The 23,001-nt window shown below is 39.8% G+C and overlaps 1 long non-coding RNA gene across 1 annotated transcript; it reads right to left on the bottom strand.

Moving 5' to 3' along the window:
* Window positions 1-3,209: 3,209 nt before the first annotated feature.
* Window positions 3,210-22,766, bottom strand: LOC129639290 (uncharacterized). Its single transcript, XR_008708329.1, has 3 exons — window positions 22,630-22,766; window positions 11,633-11,878; window positions 3,210-4,077 (listed from the first exon to the last, which is right to left on the bottom strand). It is a non-coding gene; the product is annotated as an uncharacterized LOC129639290 (long non-coding RNA).
* Between the last annotated feature and the right edge of the window lie 235 nt (window positions 22,767-23,001).

Below are 23,001 nucleotides of genomic sequence, written 5' to 3' on the forward strand. Positions count from 1 at the left end.
GCTAAACAGTTTTAGAAAATGGTGGAAGCTCTGAAAGAACAGCATAAATCAGAATTAAGAAAATTCAAAAATAAGGAGACTGGAGAAAAGGAAAATTTGAAAATTTTCTTGAAAACAATGTTAATAAAGACACAATATATCAAAATATGTGGAGTACAGCTAAAACCTTTATAAGAGGAAAAAACATGCAAAACTTCCAGTGAAGTTGCCCCAAAACTCAAATATAAATCTAATAGAGCCTCCAAATCAACCGATTTACAGGAAATTAAAAGATACTTGCTCCTTGGAAGAAAGGCAATGACACACCTGGACAGTGTATTCAAAAGCAGAGACATTACTTTGCTGACAAAGTTCCCTCTAGTCAAAGCTATGGATTTTCCAGTAGTCATGTATGGATGTGAGAGCTGGACAACAAAAAAGGCTGAGTGCCAAAGAATTGATGCCTTTGAACTGTGGTGTTGGAGAAGACTCTTGAGAGTCCCTTGGACTGCAAGGAGATCAAACCAGTCAATCCTAAAGGAAATCAGTCCTGAATATTCATTGGAAGGAATGATGCTGAAGCTGAAGCTCCAATCCTTTGGCCACCTGATGCGAAGAGCTGACATTGGAGAAGATCCTGATGCTGGAAAAGATTGAAGGCGGGAGGAGAAGGGGACGACAGAGGATGAGATATTTGGGTGGCATCACCGACTCAATGGATGTGAATTTGAGCAAGCTCCGGGAGATGGTGAAGGACAGGGAAGCCTGGCATGCTGGGGTCCATGGGGTCACAAGGAGTTAGACACGATTGAGCGACTGAACAACAACAGGAAATTCGGAGAGCAAAACAGAAGCACAGTAAATGACACTACAAGGGTTCAGTCAGCAAATCCAAATGAGCACAGGACTAATGATCAATTTCTTCAATACATGAGAAGTGAGTGGGTAAAGAAGAGAAGGGGAGACAGAGACAGAGAAGAAAAAGCCAGTAGATTAAAAGAGATTTGAGACATATCAGCCAACTGAAATGTATGAACCTTAATTGGATCCAAATGCAAACAAAGTATATGAACTATTTTTAAAAGTTATAAGATAATCAGATAAATGTGAATGACTACATACTTGATGATTTTAAGGAATTACTGTTAATATTTAGCTATGATGATGGTATGGTAGTTTCTAAGTCTTTATAAGATACCCTGAAATTTTTGTAGATGAAATTATATATTATTTGGGATTTTCTTAAAAATCATCGGGGGGAGGGGGAGGTGAGGCTCTATATTAAGCAGGATTGGTCGTGTATTGATAATCATTGAAGACAAGTCCCTTAGAGTTAGTGTCTCTGCTTTTGTACACGTTTTTAAAATTCCATTAAAAAGTTTCATAGTTAAAGAACTTTTAAAAATATTTTGAAAGATTATATGTTACATTAAAATGGCCACACACACCAAAGGGCAAATTAATTCATTTGTTTACTTAAAGTCACAAAGCCCTTAGACTCTTAGACTGGGGAAATGAGCAAAAGTTGAATGCGGCAATAAAGCTGAGAAATTTTCCAAGTACTGAGAGAACTGTCCAAGACCAGACCTAAGTAAGCTGCCACAGTGGTGTTTCTGGGTACCTAGCTTGTAGAATAAGGAGAAAGTTCTAAATAAGAAGAAGAAGAAAAGATATGGCCACTTTCAATATTTCACCTGTGTATAACAACATTCCTCTGTTGATATCCTTCTTGAGGCCCAAAGACTCTTATCTCTTGTGTTTTCAGACATCTTTGTAGAAGTCACTGAGATGAAAAAGAGTAACCCCACACTTGTTCAGTAAATCATTAGGATTTATTTAAATGACCAACACTGAGCATAACTCAAAAGTGACATCTCTGTTACAGATATCTAGGATTAAAAAAGTTTACCCTGTATTCATCTTGTCTTTTGTTTTGAGATTTGAAAAAGCCAAGGAAATGCTGATAAAAGTTTGGCTTTTCCACCGTGTATTGAAAGGTCTTGTCAGTTCTCATTTGGGGGTATTTACTTAGCAACCCTTACACTTCAAGTTCTCCATTTATCAATAGGAAACAAATCTGTATCACATTATAACTACTTGATGAAGATGAAGAAATCATGCCAAGCATGGTCTTTGCATCCATATATAAACACTGAAGTAAGTACATAGGCCTCACTCTACTTTAAACAGTATCCAACATCTTGAAAACACTGGATTCTAGTTTCTACTGACCTGGACTAAGACACTTCAGAGCTTCCAAACATATCCATTCCTTTCCTTAATCTTACTCTTGAGGACCCTGTCAAAGTAGGTAATGTCAGATATTAATGTGCTCCCAAAGGCATGCTAAGAAAAGTTTGTCTTAAACTCCTTCATCACCCTTGTCCTTAGAGCATAATTTAAATGACATAACTATTACTCATGGATCTAATAAACTCGACAAGCCTTAAAAATGTCATAGTCCTGCAGGCTTCCTGACAAGACAAAACAGATGAACTGACAACCACCTTGATTACCCATGGCAAATCTTCCTGCCAACCAGGACTAAAGTATAAAACCTCTGGGATCTTTTACTTCCAGTCTGATCTGATCCCAGTACCATTCTGGTATTATAACATTATACCTGTAAAAAGAATGTGGAAACAGGCTAGAAAATTACACCCTGAGCTGCTCAAAAGTACTGGTAACTTTGGGGTTTTGCCACTGAGACAGCTGACACCAGCTTAAAAGTACCCACTTGCTCTGAATATAACTAGCATCTCAGTCTCTTCCACTTACATCATCACTCTTATTCCCTTTCTACTCAGTGCTTCATGAGCTATCAAAAATCACACAAAAGATAATATATGAGTATAGTAGGGAGATGGAGTATACAAAAGACTGATAGCAATGCCAAGAAATCTGAGGAAAAGGGCAGTCAAGGGCAACTCATAGTGAGCTTTAAAACTAGACACTCAGAAATACCAAAATGTATCTCTGCAACATGGACCCTGACTGGCAATACTCAATTTATTGAGCATCTATTATGGGTCGCACAATAGGTGGCGCTGTGAGCAGAGGAGTTGGTGGTACCCAAGTCTGTGCTGAATTGCAACTGTGAGCAAAGCTCTTAACTCCCAGCCTAGCGCTGGGAGGTCAAGTAAATAGAAAATAATGTGCATGATAAGCACAAAAGCACCAAAAAAAAAAAAAAAAAAAAAAAAAAACACACAACCTTGGTGGTTCTAGAAAGGTCATCAAAACAAAAATAAATATTTCCAATCTATAACGGGAAAAATCTGAATATGGTCTATGTATTAGATTCATGATTGTTAAATTTCCTGGGGAAGTGGGGGTTGCTATACTGTGCTTATTTAGGAGAAAGTCCTTGTTCTTAGGATGATGTATTTAGGGGTAATATGTCATGATGTCTGCAACAATCCCTCAATTAGTTGAGTACTTTTCTCCCCCACCCCCACTCACATACATTAAGAAGACAATAAAGTTCCCTATCTAGTCTTGAATGTAAAATCTAAAACCAATCTAGCTGGATGAAAGGAAGTGATTTTACATTCTGCTTTATAAAACAGAAATAATGAGCTCACTGCCAAAGACATAAAGGAGAGAAGACCTTATAACCAAACTGAAGAAGAGAATCACTTCCCAGCTGTGGATGCCACAGAAGAAATTCCCCAAAGGCCAATCTGCACATGAGAAGGAATTCTCTGGCCACGGAGCAGGAAGCAAAGACACCTGGTTATGATCATCTCAATGGGCTATGAACTTGGCCTCATCCACATCTTTCTTCATCCCTTTTATCAACCAGACACAAAGACTGTAATCAAAGGCCTCAGCACAAATATCTACCATAAAAATAGAGAAGGAGAGAAATTTCCCAGACATTTCAACTCATACCTCAATTGTTGTCCAGTCGCTAAGTCATGTCCGACTCTTTGTGACCCTGTGGACTGTAGCATGCCAGGCTTCCCTGTCCTTCACCATCGCCCAGAGTTTGCTCCAAGTCATGTCCATTCAGTCAGTGATGCCATCCAACATTCTCATCTTTTGTCATACTTCAGACCTCACTGGGAAGTCTAAGTTGTACAGCACAATTAGCAGCTATGGGAGGAATCCAACTGATATCAGACATTTCCATACATTGGGAAGTCCCACAGGCTAGTGCCAGCCATTTTGCTTAGTAATAATAACTATAATTTTAACATTTTTATTGAGATATATTTCAACATATATGTATATATATAATTCAATATATTTTTCTACAATGTATATTTAGCATTTATATATATATATACAAGTCAGTATATATATATTTCAATTTGTATATGCCATACAATTCACCCACAGTGTGTAATTCAATGTGTGTACTATAATCAGAAGTTTATGTAACTATCACCACAATTTAACTTTAGAACATTTTTATCCCCCTAAAACAAAACCCATTAGCAGTCGCTTCCCTTCATACCCAGTCCCCATCAGTTCTAGGCAGCCACTAATCTATTTTCTGTCTCTATAGATTGAGCTATTTTGGATATTTCCTATAAATAAAATCATACAGTATGCAGCCTTTTGTGACTGGCTTCCTTCACCTAGGATGTTTCTAAGGTTTATGCGTGTTGTAACATGTATCAGTACCACATCTCTTTTCATTGCTGAATGGCATCCCAATGTCTGGAGAGACCACATTTTCCTTATCCACTCATCAGTTGATGGATATTTGGATTGTTTTCACTTTTTAGCTCTTATGATTAATGCTACTATAACCTTGCATTGGCAAGTTTTTGTGTCAAAGTATGTTTTTCTTTATCTTGGGTATATGTTTAGAAGTGGAATTGAAGTATATGGTAACTTTATGTTTAACCTTTTTAGGAACTAGCAAACTGTTTTCCAATGAAGCTGTACCATTTTACATTCCCATCAGCAATGTGTGAGGGTTACAGTGTTTCCACATCCTCTCTCCAGCACTTGTTATTATCTGTCTTTTTTATTATAGCCATCCTAGTGAGAGTAAAGTAGTCTCTCACTATGCTTTGATTTGCATTTCCCTGATGACACTGACCACCCTGTCATGTGCTTATTGGCCATTTGTACACCTTTTTGTACACCAGAAGAAATGTCTGTTTAAATCCTTTGCCCTTTTTTAAAATGTCAAATTGGATTATGTCTTTTTAGTTTTGAGTTGCAAGATTCCTTTATATATTCTTGTATCAAGTCCCTTAGTAAATTTATAATTATAATTTACAATAATATTTACTGAGAATCTACCATATGTTAAGCACTACACTAATTGCTTCCCAGTTATTATCTCATTAAGTCCTCAAAACAAAATTATGAGACTAGGTACATGAATTATCATTCCTATTTATAGATGAGAAAACTGAGGCACAGACACCCAAGCTGACACTATTAGTAAAATCAGAATTTGATTCCATGAACTCAGGTGCCAGAACTCACATCGTGCTCACTAGCATGTAGGTTTTCATAGGCAGCCTCCCCTTCTTCATCAAGAAGAATCTGGCCAATAAACTTTATTCTCTACTTATTTCACTGGATGCTTTGAGAATACAGTGAAAAAGGGTCCCTGAAGGAACAGGATTTTATTAGAAAAATATTTTAGAGCAAAACTCCCTAATGCATGTTCTGTATAATTTCAGCCCAGGGAGTAAATCCTTGAACAGTGTTCAGGAACAAATAGCCTAGAAAATGCTGCATGGTCCACCCCCACTCTGGAAGATTCATAAAGCATCTTAGTGCATTAAAATCTAGAATTTCTGCAACCAAGAAATGTATTAATTTTTTGAGTGACCATCCATTTTCAAAACCTATATGCCCCCCAATCCCAAAATTTCAGAACATATTTTAGAAAATAGCTCATGAAACAAATGTACAGTCCACTGGAGGAGGCTAGATAATCCATGTTCTAAAATGTATAATCTCCCATGCTATTTTATGCCCTAAAGCTTCAGGGAGCGAACATAGGCAAGCTCAAACCAAGACCTTGACCTGCTTTTCGCTTTTCTCAGCACTGCTTTAAATGCATAAGATCAACATCTTAAAAGGTGAAAAACAAAGTCTGTCATTGCTCAGGTAGCTATTGTCCACACCTCTATCTAAATTTTACATCTCTGACCCATTGGTGCAGAACAAACCTCTTCGCATTGTTAGTTATTTTTATTGTAAGTATCCAGTTTTCCATTTCCTTCCCTGTCATTGCTTTTCCGTGAATGGGAACCATTTGTGTCATTCAAAATGTGTTCACTTATCCATCTCAGATATTGTTTCAGAGTGGCAGACATGTTCCCTAACTCATAAGTGGATTACACCTAGAAGCTGAAGACCAAGAAATGTACATAGAGGCTGTGTGAACTGGACAGTAAACAAAATCATATATCTGTATTCTTAACTTTAAAGTTACAGAAAGAGATATGAAGACATGTAACTACCAAGAAGAATAGTTCTATAATAGTATCTATCCCATACTGTTCTAGAGCTAATTTTTGTTGACAAATGAACTTGATTTAGTTGTTTTAGAAATATCAGTTTAGGAATAATGCTAAATTTGATACACTGACACTGATTAATAGTGCAGGCTCTTAGATTGGGACTGTTTAGGCTCTTTATCAGTTAGCTCTTCTTCCATAACAAATGACACCAAATTCAGAAGCTTAAAAAAATAATCACTTATTCCTTCTCACTCACCACTCACCACTGCAAAGCTGGAGTGGTTCTGCTGATTTAGGCTGGGATCAGTTGGAGTTGGCTTCATGCTGTTGGTTGGATCTATACCTGCTTGATATAGATCTCCTCTTTGGACCAATGAGTTAACTGGCATATGTTCTTCTCATGATACTAGCAGAAATGCAATAGGACAAACCCAATCACATGAGTACATTTTGAGTCTCTGCTTGCATCATTTCTGCTAATATCCCAAAGACCAATTCAAGTCAATGGCCAAGCTCAAGGGCAACAAGTGGTAAGGTACACTCCACCTTCTAAGAGAACAAAACAAGTCACACAGCCAAGCCCAAAATCAGTGGAATGGGCACATATACTCCTCCCCTGAGGCTGTAAGTGACAGCATGAGTATTTTTGTGCAATAGTCCAAACTTCCAAGGCTTTCCCACTTAATAGCTATATGGACTTAGAAAAGTGTCTTAACCACTCTGTTCCTCAGTTTCTTCTTCTGTAAACTGGGGGTAAAATAGTGCTCATGTTAAAGTATTGTTCTGATAAGTGAATGAGGAAATGTATGTAAAGTGTTAGCAATAATTACTTGATTTTCTATCACCATGATTAGCAGTTGTAAGAATGGTCGAAACATTATAGAAACTTTATTTTTTCTTAGAAAGTAAAACAAGGGTTTCCTAGTCATCAGATGTAAATACCAAAGCATTTTTTAAAAGGCCAAACTTCTTTTTCAATATATAAAATGTCCACATTAATACAATGGAAAATCAGAGAGATAAAGCTGATTGGAAGCTCTGAATGAATGCTAACCTTATGACAGCTATCTAGAGAAAAAAATGAAAAAAACATGTATATGCCTTTAGTTATACAAAATCTTATCCTAAATTATAGAAACCTGAAGTACCCAGATAGTTGACTCAGACCTCCATATCATTTTTTATAAATTTTCAAAACAAAGGGGGGAGTGGCACTACATTTTTATTTTAACAAACAAACATTATAAGGAAAAAACATTTTAATGCTATTAAATAAAATTTTATATAGGAGTTTTGCTAAAAGCAGAAGAGCTAGCAATAAAGTATACTACTCAGAAAGAAATCTACTGTGGTCCATTTTTTCATAACTCAATTGTAAAAGTAATTTAACTCCAACACATCAACTTTTTCTGAGAAACTGATTTAAAATTGAATCATCTTCCAGAGTATACATTCTACCAATCTAACTCCTAGCCAGACAGCTTGAGTTGTGAATCCTGCTTCCTCCTCAGGACTTCAGAAGACCTCACTATCATTCCCACTGATTCAACAGCTACCTACATCTCTGAATGGTGACAAATCTTTTTCAAGGTGCTGTAAATGTGCCTCGTGCCCCAGCATAAAGGGAAAAATGGAACCAAGTCAGGGGCTTATGTCTCTTCAAACTGCCCTTAGGTCTTAGCCTAGTAACTTTGGCATAGAAGGTATTTCCTAGGGATTTGACTCATTAAACCAACTGTCTACATAATGACCCACTCCTTCAGTCCACACCAGATGTACAAGCCATATCCAGAGAACTTTTATTAATGACTAGAAAATCATCATGTTTGTGTGAATAGGTGAAAGCTGACTGCATCGTCTCTACCCAGTACGATCTGTCCTTCTAGTTCTCTTCCTCATATTTAGCTATAGAGTCAAGTAGAGATTAAGCCTTTTTAAACTAGTCTAGTTCAATCACTCAGTCGTGTCTGACTCTTTGCGACACCATGAATCACAGCAAGCCAGGCCTCCCTGTCCATCACCAACTCCCGGAGTTCACCCAAACTCATGTCCATCAAGTCGGTGATGCCATCCAGCCATCTCATCCTCTGTCGTCCCCTTCTCCTCCTGCCCCCAATCCCTCCCAGCATCAGGGTCTTTTCCAATGAGTCAGCTCTTCGCATGAGGTGGCCAAAGTACTGGAGTTTCAGCTTCAGCATCAGTCCTTCCAATGAATATTCAGGACTGGTCTCCTTTAGGATGGACTGGTTGGATCTCCTTGCAGTCCTAGGGACTCTCAAGAGTCTTCTCCAATACCACAGTTCAAAAGCATCAATTCTTCAGTGCTCAGCTTTCTTCACAGTCCAACTCTCACATCCATACATGACCACTGGAAAAACCATAGCCTTGACTAGACGGACCTTCGTTGGCAAAGTAATGTCTCTGCTTTTGAATGTGCTATCTAGGTTGGTCATAACTTTCCTTCCAAGGAGTAAGCGTCTTTTAATTTCATGGCTGCAATCACCATCTGCAGTGATTTTGGAGCCCCCCAAAATAAAGTCTGACACTGTTTCCACTGTTTCCCCATCTATTTCCCATGAATTGATGGGACCAGATGCCATGATCTTCGTTTTCTGAATGTTGAGCTTTAAGCCAACTTTTTCACTCTCCTCTTTCACTTTCATCAAGAGGCTTTTTAGTTCCTCTTCACTTTCTGCCATAAGGGTGGTGTCATCTGCATATCTGAGGTTATTGATATTTCTTCTGGCAATCTTAATTCCAGCTAGTGCTTCTTCCAGCCCAGAGTTTCTCATGATGTACTCTGCATATAAGTTAAATAAGCAGGGTGACAATATATAGCCTTGATGTACTCCTTTTCCTATTTGGAACCAGTCTGTTGTTCCATGTCCAGTTCTAACTGTTGCTTCCCGATCTGCATATAGGTTTCTCAAGAGGCAGGTCAGGTGGTCTGGTATTTCCATCTCTTTCAGAATTTTCCACAGTTTATTGTGATCCACACAGTCAAAGGCTTTGGCAGAGTCAATAAAGCAGAAATAGATGTTTTTCTGGAACTCTCTTGCTTTTTCGATGATCCAGCGGATGTTGGCAATTTGATCTCTGGTTCCTCTGCCTTTTCTAGAACCAGCTTGAACATCTGGAAGTTCACAGTTCGCATATTGCTGAAGCCTGGCTTGGAGAATTTTGAACGTTACTTTACTAGCATGTGAGATGACTGCAAATTGTGTGGTAGTTTCAGCATTCTTTGGCATTGCCTTTCTTTGGGATTGGAATGAAAACTGACCTTTTCCAGTCCTGTGGCCACTGCTGAGTTTTCCAAATTTGCTGGCATATTGAGTGCAACACTTTCACAGCATCATCTTTCAGGATTTGAAATAGCTCAACTGGAATTCCATCACCTCCACTAGCTTTGTTCATAGCAATGCTTTCTAAGGCCCACTTGACTTCACATTCCAGGATGTCTGGCTCTAGGTCAGTGATCACACCATTGTGATTATCTGGGTCGTGAAGATCTTTTTTCTACAGTTCTTCTGTGTATTCTTGCCACCTCTTCTTAATATCTTATGCTTCTGTTAGGTCCATACCATTTCTGTCCTTTATCGAGCCCATCTTTGCATGAAATGTTCCCTTGGTATCTCTAATTTTCTTGAAGAGATCTCTAGTCTTTCCCATTCTGTTGTTTTCCTCTATTTCTTTGCATTGATTGATGAGGAAGGCTTTCTTATCTCTCCTTGCTATTCTTTGGAACTCTGCATTCAGATGCTTATATCTTTCCTTTTCTCCTTTGCTTTTTGCTTCTCTTCTTTTCACAGCTATTTGAAAGGCCTCCCCAGACAGCCATTTTGCTTTTTTGCATTTCTTTTCCATGGGGATGGTCTTGATCCCTATCTCCTATACAATGTCACGAACCTCATTCCATAGTTCATCAGGCACTCTATCTATCAGATCTAGTCCCTTAAATCTATTTCTCACTTCCACTGTATAATCATTAGGGATTTGATTTAGGTCATACCTGAATGGTCTAGTGGCTTTCCCTACTTTCTTCAATTGAAGTCTGAATTTGGCAATAAGAAGTTCATGATCTGAGCCATAGTCAGCTCCTAGTCTTGTTTTTGCTGACTGTATAGAGCTTCTCCATCTTTGGCTGCAAAGAATATAATCAATCTGATTTCGGTGTTGACCATCTGGTGATGTCCATGTGTAGAGTCTTCTCTTGTGTTGTTGGAAGAGGGTGTTTGCTATGACCAGTGCGTTCTCTTGGCAAAACTCTATTAGCCTTTGCCCTGCTTCATTCCATATTCCAAGGCCAAATTTGCCTGTTACTCCAGGTGTTTCTTGACTTCCTACTTTTGCATTCCAGTCCCCTATATTGAAAAGGACATCTTTTTTGGTGTTAGTTCTAAAAGGTCTTGTAGGTCTTCATAGAACCGTTCAGCTTCTTCAGCATTACTGGTTGGGGCATAGGCTTGGATTACTGTGATATTGAATAGTTTGCCTTGGAAACGAACAGATATCATTCTGTCGTTTTTGAGATTGCATCCAAGTACTGCATTTCAGACTCTTTTGTTGACCATGATGGCTACTGCATTTCTTCTAAGGGATTCCTGCCCACAGTAGTAGATATAATGGTCATCTGAGTTAAATTCACATATTCCAGTCCATTTTAGTTCACTGATTCCTAGAATGTCGACATTCACTCTTGCCATCTCCTGTTTGACCACTTCTAATTTGCCTTGATTCATGGACCTGACATTCCAGGTTCCTATGCAATATTGCTCTTTCCAGCATCAGACCTTGCTTCTATCACCAGTCACATCCACAACTGGGTATTGTTTTTGCTTTGGCTCCATCCCTTCATTCTTTCTGGAGTTATTTCTCCACTGATCTCCAGTAGCATATTGGGCACCTACTGACCTGGGAGTTCCTCTTTCAGTATCCTATCATTTTGCTTTCTCATACTATTCATGGGGTTCTCAAGGCAAGAATACTGAAGTGGTTTGCCATTCCCTTCTCCAGTGGACCACATTGTGTCAGACCTCTCCACCATGACCCACCTGTCTTGGGTGGCCCCACACAGCATGGCTTAGTTTCATTGAGTTAGACAAGGCTGTGGCCCGTGTGATTAGATTGACTAGTTTTCTGTGATTATGGTTTCAGTCTGTCTGCCCTCTGATGCCCTTTTGCAACACCTACCATCTTACTTGGGTTTCTCTTACCTTGTACGTGGGGTATCTCTTCACGGCTGCTCCAGCAAAGTGCAGCCGCTGCTCCTTATACCTTGGAGGAGGTCACCCCTCCTGACCTTGAACATGGAGCAGCTCCTCTTGGCCCTCCTGTGCCTGCGCAGCCACTGCTCCTTGGACATGGGGTTGCTCCTCTCGGCAGCCACCCCTGGCCTCAGGCGAGAGGTAGCTCCTCTCGGCCATGCTTCTGCTGCCCGGTCCGTCACAGCCAGTGCACTTCTATCAAAAGTAGTCTAATTCAGTTACAAATATATATCAATAAAAAGTCCCCACAGAAGGACTATTATGAATCAAAACATGAATAGCATGCTTGATTCTGAAATTACAACACACACAGACCCTTAAACCAAGATCTGTTAATCCTATCTCCTAAATATTTCTTAAATTCTTGACATCTCTTACTTTTTTTTTTTTTTTTTCCGGCTGCACTGTGCAACATGTAGGATCTTAGTTCCCTGACCAGGAATCGAACCCTTGCCCCCTGCATTGGAAATATGGACTCCCAACCACTGGACTGCCAAGGTGTTGTTGTTGCTCAGCTGCTAAATCATGTCTGACTCTTTGCAACCCATAGACTGCAGCACTCCAGGCTTCCCTGTCCTTCACTATCTCCCAGCAAAGCTCAGATTCATGTCCATGGAGTCAGTGACGCTATCTAACCATCTCATCCTCTGCCATCCCCTTCTTTTGCCTTCAATATTTCCCAGCATCAGAGTCTGCCAAGGAAGTCCCTTAAATCCTCAGCATCTATCACTGTTGCCACTATCCATTACTTCTCTTTTTGATTACTACATCTGTCACCTACCTCTTCTTGCTGAAGACTTGCCACATTTCAGTCCATCCTCCAAAATTCAAATTTAATTATGCCAGATCAGGAGAAAAATGACTATGACATTTACAGCTCCTCCCATCAAGTGGTAGGCTTTATTTCTCTACTCCTTGAATCTGAGCTTGGTCGTGTGACTTACTTCAGCCTATGGGACATTAATAAACAGGACCCAAGCAGAGGCTTCAGAAGTGCTCACACACTGGTACTTGCCTTCTCTTGCTGCTAGGAACCCTTCAGCCATCATGAGAACTCTTCAGCCATCATGGGAATAAGCCTGGGCTGGCTTGTTGGAGAATGAGAGACCATGTGGAGAGAGATCCCAGCCATCTCACTGACGTCCCTTCCTAGACCATCCAACCTCAGCTGAGCTGGACTAGACCAAAAGAACAGCCCAACCTACCTACAGATTTATGAAAAATAATAAAAGGCTGATGTCTTAAGCCACCAAGTTTTGATGCAGTTTGTTACACAGCCAATGCTAACTGATCATTTTTGTCCCTTGCTTAAAATCCCAGAAGAGATTCCCTCAAGAAAAAGCCCAAACATCTTAACTTACTAAAAGTGGCCCTTCACCTTGGGGCACCAGCTAAACTCTGTGGTCTCATCTCTCACCATTACCCCTCCTCCCCTCCCAACCTCTGCCATATAATTAACATTTTCAAACCTTTAAAACCTTACCTCATAATAAATCAGTTTCATTTATGTCCCTAGCTAAACCCCCATTATTCTCAGAGTCCTTCCTGCATCCTGGTAAATAGCCATTTCTTGATGATTTTAATTTATTAAACACACACCACTCAATTTTCAGTGCCCTGTAGGAGGTTCTTTCACTGCATAATAAAAAAAGTTGCTGCTGTTTATTCATATTTTAATGATACTGTGAATACAATGGTGCATATTCTGACTCCTATTCTTAGAGAAATGGTCTCTGTTGGATTCTCACTGCCATTCATTTTTCTATTTACTGTCGGACTTTGCTATTATGATAATCCCAGATACATCAAAATAATATCATCATGGGCCAGTTGCTTTGTTCAAAAATAAGCCACCTTGTCAATTTGTTTCCTCTTATATTCAATAACAGAGCTTATAGCTGGATTAATGTTTTAATTGAGCCCCACATGTATTTGTAGCTCCCTATAGAAAGTAGTCCTCAAAACACTGAACTCATCATTACTCTTTTTCAGCTGCTCTAAACTAATCCACCATCATTTGGTTAAAAGTAGACATATTTGGGACTTCCCTGGAGGTCCAGTGGTTAAGCCTCTGTGCTTCCAATGCAGGGGGCACAGGTTCAATCCCTGGTGGGAGAACTAAGATCTCTCATGCCACACAGAGTGGCCAAAAAAAAAAAGTAGGCATAAGGCATATTCCTTCAAGCCAACATACATATGATGTGTATATACAGAAAAGGTCAACATTCTCTTGGATTTGATAGCTACTCTATTAGCCTGATAAACATATACAGTCAAATGTCAATACCCAGGGACAGTGACCTTAAGTTCTCTGGGAGCTGTGTATGCCATATGGATCCAAACCACTCCCTCATCCACCTTGCAGACCCCAGTTCCCATGAAACTCAGCAGAAAGGAGTAAAGAATCATCTTTAAATTCCAGGTACATGGGCAAGTGTTCAATTACATGATTAAAATGGCATTCTAGAAATGTCTTCTGTTTCTCTGTTCCACTGCCCACACACACAAAGCCGCTTTTAGCGAGATTATTACATCCTCACAGTGATGCTGCTGGCACAATATGACTGCAAAGGGACAAAACTAAATGTGAGCCAAAAAGCGGTCACTTCGACAAGCTTTTTACTGTGTTTCCCTGTCATCCACCCACTGGGATCACTACCTCAATTCCTCGGGACCCTCCTACGTTGACCAGCTAAGGGAGCGCATAAAAGCCACTGTGGTGAAAAGGAGACTTTTTTAAAAATAGCCCCTTTGGTTTTACAGCTAAGTTACAATTATGCTGTGCAACACATTCATATGAACAGCCTAGCTACACTCCTTTATTAGGCGAAAATTCATTCACAGAGCCAACAAATATTTACCCAAGGCCTGCTAAATGGCAGGCATTCCATATTTTCGAACAACTGAATGAAACTCACACCATGATTTACATTACCCCAGTTAATGTGCCCCTGTTCCATGTTATGCACCGTGGAGTCTTCCTCTATTCATTGTCCTCTTTCAGGCCCCACACCTAGGCTACCACCCAGAGATTTCATAGTGGGAGAGTAAGTGTCAGATATTTCACCCACACTGAAGATGTAAAAGAAAAATATTGGAAATTCAGAGCACTTGTAACGAGAATAATTTCTACTTTTTGGAAAGGGCTGATTTCTGATTCTCATTACTGTACCCTTCAAGGGCATGGGATAGGGGCACTACCTCCATCTCCAAGTCAGGTGAGACAGGCTCCACAGGCATCGCTTGGAGAGCTTAGTATGTGTTCAATAGAAGAGGGCCCGTGGTGAACTGACAGCTGACTGAGAACAGATGGTTGGCTTTAGAGAACCAATGTAGCTAGGAAGTAAAGACACCAATCTTCAGTTACAGGTCAAATGTGTATAAATCCTGGGGAACAAATGAGGACCCTGCCTAAGAGGGCGCCTGTCAGAGTGTGAAGCCTGCAGGACTAACAGGCTGAGAAAGGCATCACCAGGACTGAGGGGATGGGGCAACATTGCCTGAAAGGAGGGAGGCCCAGCATGGCTTCTCTGTAGAACCCACAGAAAAGCTCAGAGAGATTCAACTTCAAACACTTGACCAAAGATTGCAAAGCCACTCTGAAACATGACCAACAAATAAAAACGTCCCTGCTCCTCTTTCCCTTCCTCTCTTCCCATGCTCTGATTCCAAAGGTATCGAAAGTCTAGGCAGCAAACTGGGGAAGAGAAGCAGAGAACAGAGAAATTTCACTTTCAGTCAGACTTGGACTCTCTGGGACTGGGAGTTCTGCTGAATTGAGGTGGGGTTTGCAAATTGAAGTCACCTTAGAAATTGCTTTTTTCCTATGAGTAGCCAGGAAATTTGGGGACTTGACCGAATTTTTAAACTGTGGCTGGAGAAGAAAGTTTTCCACAAAATAAATGTAAAGGGACAATGGGAGACCCAAATAAGTGTTGATGTTTTCTAAGTTCATCCCAAGATTCTTGTCTGTCTGATGTACTATTTACACAGCTAACATTTTTAGAAGATACATGGGCCAAGAATTGGGCTTAACTTTTTATGCATGATTTAACTATTAGGTTGGTGCAAAAGTAATTGTGGTTTTGCATTCTTGAACCTTGCTATTCAATATTCAAATACGTTCTTAAATGTGGCTATGTTATACATCATCCTAATGCACATTTCTCACTTTATTCTTTTTTGGCAATGACTTATTACTTGCTGTGCATTTGACAATTATTTTAGACTCTGGAAATGATGTTAGACAAAAACTAAATTTGAGAGATTTTCTTATTTGAGTTCAAAATGGGTTGTAAAGCAGCAGAGACAACTGGAAACATCAGCAACACATTTGGCTCAGGAACTGCTAATGAATGTACAGTGCAGTGGTGGTTCCAGAAGTTTTGCAAGAGATGAGAGCCTTGAAGATGAGGAGCGCAGTGGCCGGCCATTGCAAGCTGACAACAACCGACTGAGAGCCATCATCAAAGCTGATCCTCTTACAACTACACAAGAGGTTGCCAAATAACTCAGCATTTGAAGTAAATTGAAAAGGTGAAAAAGCTTGATAAGTGGGTTCCTCACAAGCCGACCAAAAATTAAAAAAAAAAAAAAAACCACCATCTTGAAGTGTCATCTTCTCTGACTCTATGCAACAACAAGGAACCATTTCTCGATCGGATTGTGATGTGTGATGAAAAGTTGATTTTATGTGACAACCAGTGATGGCTAGCTCAGTGGTTGGACCACGAAGAAACTCCAAAGCACTTCCCAAAGCCAAACTCGCACCCCCAAAAAAGGTTATGGTCACTGTTTGGTGGTATTCTGCCTGTCTGACCCACGACAGCTTTCTGAATCCTGGTGAAACCATTACATCTGAGAATTATGTTCAGCAAATCGATGAGATGCACCAAAAACTGCAATGCCTACAGCCGGTATTGGTCAACAGAAAGGGCCCAATTCTTCTCCACGACAACGTGCAACCACACAACGCACAAGTGCTTCAGAAGTTGAACAAATTGGGCTATGAAGTTTTGCCTCATCCACCATATTCACTTGACCTTTTGCCAACCATCTACCACTTCTTCAAGCATCTCGACAAAGTTTTTGCAAGGAAGATGCTTCTACAACCAGCAGGAGGCAGAAAATGCTTTCCAAGAGCTCGTCAAATCCAGAAGCATGGATTTTTACCCTACAGGAATAAACAAACTTATTTCTTGTTGGCAAAAATGTGTTGACTGTAATGGTTTGTATTTTGATTAACAAAGATGTATTTGAGCCTAGTTATAATGATTAAAATTTCACAGTGTGAAACCGCAATTATGCTTGCACCAACCTAATAAATCCTTACCACTCCATGAGTAGATACTACAATTATCCTAGCTTTATAATTAAAGAAAGCTAAGATCCAAAGACATGAAATAACTTCTCTGAGATCACATATATACTAAGGTCAAATCCAAGTCTGTTTAACTCCAAAACCCATGCTCTGAACCATTACTCTCATGAGTTACTGGTAAACACTTTGGTATACAAAGTACAGCTCTCAAATTAGAAGGACTGGATTATCAAACAATTGTTTACTTGGATATATTGCAAATATAGAAAAAAATGGCATCATTGACACAATAGACATGAGTTTGAGCAAACTATGGGAGATAGCGAAGGACAGGGAAGCCTGGCGTGCTGCAATCCATGGAGTCACAGAGTCGAACACAACTTAATGACTGAACAACATAGAAAAAAATTACCAAAATATAATCTTTAAAATAAAAATGGCAAGCAAAATGCTTGATTTTTTTAATACTCAGAGCTTAAAACAGCTAAAAGTTTTCAGCAATGTTATGTTGCATACAAATTTCAGACTAAGATTAAACATGTCTGTGGTACTCCCATGTAATCACAAAATATTCTACTGTATTATAACAGCATGGGTCCTTATCTCTAGCTCTTCGTAAACACCAGTAGCTGGAATCCATTGTTGTAAGAACTTAACATCCCCCATGCATAGAGTTGGCCTGAAAGTGAGTTTTCCAATCCTGACATCAGTAGAAACTTCTTTGCTATAGATTTTATTTTTATGAATTGGGATCAACAGAATAAGCATACAGTGACCACAGTTATTAGAGAATGCTTTCATCAGCTAAAGCCCACTGTGGAGGAGAGAGAGGGTTACCCAAACAGCTCAGCTGTATATCTCTGCTAACTGGGACTTAATCCCAGTTTAAAAAAGCACCTGTATTATTTGTCATAGGTCTTAGTCCTGCCAACTACACCAGACAATGCCAACCTCTGCGCAGGGGGTGAGGGGAGAAGGTTAAATGATGTGTGTCAATCTAGAGGGATTAAAATGATATAGGCTCATTTTCACAAACCTCCTGGACTACATTTTGAATATGCCTTTCCAAAATGAAATTCTACACGACCATCTACCACCTTGACTCTTCATGGCATGCTCATCTCAGGGGCTAGGCTGTAATTTCTCCTCTGCCTTCCATGGAATGGATACTCCTTTCTTCCTTTTTTGGAAAAAAAAATGGTGAGTGCTTTATGCCTGAGAAGCCCTTAACAAATTGTTAGTTGCACACCTTCTTTTGGTTTCCTTTCACTGATACGTCAAAGACATAAATCATCTTTCTTCAAAGGCTCCCCACCACTGGTCTCAGCAGCCCACCCTCCTCCTCTTTCACTGCGACTTTATTCATCCTCTCTCCCTTGCCTTATCCAGAGCTGAGACACCAATCTCCCTTAGATTTCATATAACCAAGAATTAAAAGCATTCTGAATTAAAACATATGAATTAATTAAAAATATTTCCTGAGACTAAGAAAAAATCCTTCTGCCTTCCACGGTGGAACAAGAATTACATTAAAAGATATGTCACACAAAAAAAATAATAAACCTGGGTGTCTGTGAACTTAGCCAGGAATCAGAATCTGAACATTTATAGTGTGTCCTGAAGAATTCTGAATCTTTCGTCCTTCTCTGAGAGCCGTTATGCAGAACTTTGAGTGACAGACTGTATGGTGCACGCCATGATTTCAATTCTGCTTGCCTCATTCTTTGCATAGACAGCATCGAGCTGATAGAATGCAACTGAAAACATAATTTAGATGGGAAAATACAACACGTTTTTCCCAGGAAGGAGGCGGGGGGAGGGGGAAAGAACAAGGACATAGCCTGATGCAGCCAGCAGAGGGCGCAGCTTACACATATAAGTATAAAAGAGCCTGCGATGGAAGCTGTAAGGGTTCCTGCAATTTTTGTCACAAATTTCGCATTTTCCAAAAACCATATCCAAGCTCCCGTGGACATAACTCTGGTACAGTCACCCAGTTCTCTCCTCTTGCTCAAATAAGACTATTTTCTACTGCCTCCAAATCCAGACACTCAAAGTGTCACTTTTCTGCCCTGGCTCTGGCATGGGAAAGAGAGTGAAGATAAACTTGCTTAAAAACAGCTTCCCAGAAAGGGTGACCTGTATTCCCAAGCAGCATTCATTTGCTTAAGAGACTTGCACCTAGAATTTCTTGATCAAAGCTAATGCGCTGTAAATTTCTTCATTTAACAGACTTAGTCTGTTCAACTCTTGACACTGGGAATTGGGATTTCCCAGAACTATTAGCACTGCACAGTAGGCGCTCCACGCCGGCCAAGAACTGGGGATTAACAGGTATTTGTCTCAGCTAATTTCACTCTCTATACCGGGTCTATAGAGACTGGGGCTTCTTGGCGGAGTGTATGCCACCCTGCTAATTGGCTACGAATGTAACTACTCCAGCATGCCAATGGAGCACGGGGTAGTCCACGGTCTTAAGAGACTTGAGGCAAATAGATCCTTACAGTGGGCATTCGGGAAAGTTGAAGGTTGCTGGGCAAGCACTATAATTGTAAATGGTTCATCTGCCAACTTTCCCCTCCCACTGGCTATCAGGCTGTCACCCCTGTAGGCTGTTTGGTGTTCATTGGTAAAAATTATGCTCAGTGACAACTGCGTCTGTGAAATCCTGCAGTGACAAAGCCTTTCCATACATTCTATTCAGGATGCATTTGCTGAATCAAAGGGCCCAGAGATAGTTCCAATAAAACACACAATTCCCTGAGTCAGATAAAACCATTATACTCATCAGCATACTCCCTTATTCTATAAATCATTTCTGGGAAGAAGACTATCAATGAAGAGAAAGGTGTCAGTCCCTTTTCACATGCCCTGTTCTTCCACTCCCTGATGATAATCAGACTGTCTTAATAACAGATGCAACTTCTGAAGTTTCTGACATAAGAACTGAAGAGTCAAATATTAAATACTACAATATGTATTATTTACCTATTGCTACATAACAAATTATCCCAAACTTAGAGGCTGAAAACAATAAACATTTATTATTTCATAGTTTCCATAGATCAAGAATCCAAGAGCAGCTCAGCTGGGTGGTGTTGATCCAGTCTCTCATGAGGCTATGATCAAAGTGTGGGCCAGGACTGCAGTTATCTGAAGGCTCAACCGGGGGAGAAGCCAGGTCCAAGATGGCTCACATGGCTGTTGGCAGGCAATAGAAGATCCGTGTCCAAACTCACCAGTGTGCGCCTCTCCACAGGGCTGCCTCGTGACATGACAGCTGGCTTCTAGCACACTGTGAACTCAATGTGTGTATGCCCACAAAATTCCTAAGTTGAAGCCCTAAGCCTAGTGTGGCTGTATTTGGAAATGGGGCCTCTCAAAGTAATTAAGGTTAAATGAGGTCATAAAGGTAAGGCCCTGATCCAATAGGATTAGCCACTATAGAAGAGATTCCAGAGAGCTCTCTCTCATTCCCACATATAGAGACCATATGAGCACACAGCAAGATGGCGACTGCCTATGGGACAGGAAGAGAGCCCTCATCAGGAACAGAATCAGCCAGCACCTTGATTTGGGACTTCTAGCCTTGAGAACTGTGAGAAAATTAATTTCTGTTGTTTAAGCCACCCAGTCTGTAGTATTTTTTATGGTAGCCCAAGCAGACTAACACACCCCAGAACAAGCACTCCAAGAGAAAGTCATAGTCTTTTTTATAACCGAATATCAGAAGTGGCATCTCATCACTTCTGCTTATTCTTTTCATTAAAAGGAAGTCAAAAAGTCTAGGCCACATTCTGGGACTTCCCTGGTGGTCCAGTGGTTGAGAATCTGCCTTGCATTGCAGGGGACACAGGTTTGATACCTGGCTGGGGGACTAAGATCCCACATGCTGTGGAGCAACTAAGCCACAACTACTGAGGCCAAGCGCCACAACTAGAGAGTCTGTGTGACACATGGAAGATCCCACGTGCTGCAACTAAGACCAGACACAGCCAAATAATAAATATAGAATAAATAAAAATATTTTTAAAAAGTCTAGCCCACACTCTAAGGGAAAGAATTACACAAGGGTGTGGATATCAGGAAGCAGGGATCACTGGAAGCCATCTTTGAGGCTGCCTGCCACAGTATATAAGACCCAATTTATTGACGAAAAACATGTTTACAGGGAACTATATTCAATATCCTGTGATAAACCAGAATGGAACAGAATCTGCAAAGGAATGTATATATATGTGTAACTGAGTCACTTTGCTGTACAGCAGAAACCACACACTGTAAATCAACTATACTTCAATAAAATAAATGTTTAAAAAACCCGTCTACAGTTATACTTTTACTGCTGAGTATACTATAATACAAGCAGTCTTGTTATTCTTAGCATTTGTCAGGAGGTAAAACTGGATTTCAAATAATGGGTGCATTTTGAAAGTTAGTTCACAGTTTGGGAGCCCACTGCTTTATTATGCCATTCACATACATGCTCTTATTTTTTCGCCTTTCCTACTCCTCTGAGTAAATACTTGCATATAGATACGACGTCCGGGGCCACAAATGCTGCCAGTGGGATGTGTGGTTCACCAGCCCAAGCTAGTTCTCTGGGCTACCTGCCAAATCTGCCACCCAATAGTAAACCTCTCATTACAAATCCCATCTTTCCATCAGATGGCTACACCCTAGACTGATTAATTGAGCCCCTCTCAACACTGTCATAATGAAAATAATAACAAAAATACATTTCCAAGTGTGTGTGCTTTATCATGATGAACTGTAATGGTTTCATTATTGGTTAACCACTACATAGATCTTGGGATATACTACCATTCATTTCACCTTTATTTGTACATCTGTAATAATACTTGAAATAGAAACTTCAAGATGAACATCAGAGGACTAATGTAAGTAAATGGTAGACTGAAAATTTTTTAATAGATGAGCTTCTTGATTATGGTTTCTAAGTTTCCTTCACTGGATGCACTGAAATGATATTAAGTCTCTTAAGGCGTATTTAATAATACTATTGTATCAAACCAATGTAAGTGTCCCACGTGTCATTTAGAATGCATTTGAAAGCATTCATCAAATTTTTAATATTTAATATGGCATTTAAACAGAATGCCAACACAATGGAATACCGAAATACTAAATTATTACTTAAAATAAAAGATGGCTGTTTGGAGTAATTGAGATAGTATATGCAAAAGCAGAGCAGAGAGCTCAAAGTCATATTCCCAAATGCTACTTGATATAAAATTCTGGACATAAAATACAGTGCAACAAAAATTAAATAAAAAGAAACCAAAAACAAGGGTGAAGTTAACCTTGCATGGCTCCAGAACTGGAAATAGGATACAGGTTGTACTGACATGCAAGTCTTGGGCCTCCTGATCCCATTAACATACAAATCATTAACACTATGCAAATCAGTAACACAATCAAGATTCCCAGAGTAATTTCTACTCCCACCTCTGTAGAGAGATCTAGTTTAGTTAGTTGTACAGAAAGAGCTTCCGGAAATTTTGATTAATTAGCGGAAAACAGGATAGTCACAAGAGAAAACCTGTAGTTAATCCAAGTTCAGTTAGTCAAAGTTATGAAGAGGAAAATCATATAGGTTACTTACCTAACCTTGTGTAATGAGAATTCTACTCCACAGCCACCAATGTACCTCTGACTGCAGCAAACAAACTCATAAAATTAGGTCATTGGGTAAGGCAGGCATAATGAAGGATCTGAATTTCTTTTTTTAGCGTTCCTACTGAAAAGTAACCCCACAGAGCAGTCCTGCTTACAGTGAAGTGAGAAGGGGGTGAAACAGTCACCTCATTCTCTCCTATAAATACTGGCATCAATAGCTCGCAAATCTAAACCACAATGACGCAAAGGTAAAACAACATTAAGGAGAGAAAATTCCTGTTTTAATTTGCTACTGCCATGTAAGATTTCTATGGGACAAATTTTATAATAATGCAGAAAAAAACACTTATTAAAGGTA

This window comes from Bubalus kerabau, chromosome X (assembly GCF_029407905.1).
Source record: "Bubalus kerabau isolate K-KA32 ecotype Philippines breed swamp buffalo chromosome X, PCC_UOA_SB_1v2, whole genome shotgun sequence".
NCBI lineage: Eukaryota > Metazoa > Chordata > Mammalia > Artiodactyla > Bovidae > Bubalus > Bubalus kerabau.